Here is a 1,768-nt window from a genome sequence, read left to right as displayed (position 1 = left end):
CCCTTATACCTACACGTATGTTCTTTATAGGTACACTATAATTACAGAAACGTACACCGTAAATTCAGCATACTTACATAGTTCTTTGCGGGTTGTAATCTAAAGCGTTACCTTTTTTTTAATGAGTTTTTGTTTAAATGCTTGAAATCACGTCTGTGGTGAACATAAGATATTTTCACTTTTTATTCTACAATACAAAATACATTAGAAATAGCCCACTTGTGATTTTTTTTTAAGCGTTTACGTGTCTTGAAAAAGGTGGTTGCTAACAAGCAGGTAAATGAGAGAGAGGTTGTCAGGGACATTAAACATCATTAAATAGTCTAACTCAAATTTTCCAACTTGTAGTTTTTAAAATAAATATATCGAGAGAGTTGTTGGAAGCTTAATGGTGGTGACGTTGAAGTCATGTGACTATGGTGTAGTTTGTTTATAGCCTAGCTTTTTACTTCTGGTTATTATAGGCTTTAAATTGTGTGTCTTCATTTGTGAATATTATCTTAATGAACAACGTGTAAGAATCTTTTGTTGGCCATAGAGCTTATTTTCTGCAATAATCCAAAAACCAATGGAAAAATCCTATTGGCTCTTTGTCGAGGCAAACAGGGTGATGCTAAACTCTGGGTTGGCCTTCAAAAATACATCATTACTGCAACACTGTATAGTGGACCAAAGATTCTAACAACACCAAGAGCCCTGACATTACCAGTGGTCCATGTTTCAATCAATGTACACCGAATAGCATCTGCAAAACATGTATATTTGCCAAACTTATCAAATAGTATAATTATGAAGAAATAATTTTGTGAAAATGTCCAAAGGTACATCACTGGGGTCTGTATTGTGTATTCTGTGTGTCTGAGAACTCATGATAAACCAGTGGCCACATCAGTACAGCTATGACTTCTACACTTGATGGGATGTGTAAAGCCTACTGAAAAGTTCCATTCCTCTTGTCAAATGAAGTGAGCCTATTTCATCAAGATCAATATATGCCTGGGATCCTGCCAGGCTGGGAATCATAAATCTGACTTGCAGTGAGAAGGAAAGCGAGCAAGAAGGAGAGAGAGGGCAGATGGGAATGGAAGGATGAGAGAGACGATGGCTCCTTAGCCTAATGGAGGACGGTTCAAAAGTTTAACGCGCCGGCCACTCGCTCACGTCTTTATAACCTCATTAAGTCATTGTGTGTGGGTGAGGGCCGATCACATCGATGGCCATTAAACCAAATGCCGGGCCGGTCTGCGGAGGGGGAGGGGGGGATGGTGGTGTATGGTGGATGCATTAGGGAAATTGGTCCTGGCTGCCTGAGACGGCATACTGTATTGAAGTAATTACAGTTTCTGGAGGGATGCTGAGGCAAGATAGGGCTGGGGCTTTATTGATGAGATGGATGAGGAGGGAGATAGGGATAGAGAGACAGATGGGGCTTCTGTTCAGGCCATGGCAGTGCTGGGGAGCCTGTGCTCAGGGATGCCGCCAGCCTGATCAGCCTCCACTGATTAGCAGCCGCAGGAGCCCCAGCGCCAATGATGATGGTGATGCACACCCTTAGAGGATCAGAGCTCGGCTGAGGCATCTCAATAGATATCCACCTGCAGGATGGGACTCACATGCTTCAAGTCCTGGAAGTACAACAGTGCTGCACAGAAAGGTGAGCGAGTGCTTCGCTACTTCCCAAAGGTGTGTTAGTTGTTCTGACAGTGTGAACTTGTGAAAACTTTTTGCAGCGTAATAAATGTTATATAGATATGTGTGTTTGTATACA

The sequence above is a fragment of the Sinocyclocheilus anshuiensis genome, unplaced genomic scaffold (assembly GCF_001515605.1).
Source record: "Sinocyclocheilus anshuiensis isolate Anshui unplaced genomic scaffold, SAMN03320099.WGS_v1.1 scaffold1903, whole genome shotgun sequence".
Lineage (NCBI taxonomy): Eukaryota > Metazoa > Chordata > Actinopteri > Cypriniformes > Cyprinidae > Sinocyclocheilus > Sinocyclocheilus anshuiensis.
This window is presented reverse-complemented; position numbering follows the sequence as displayed.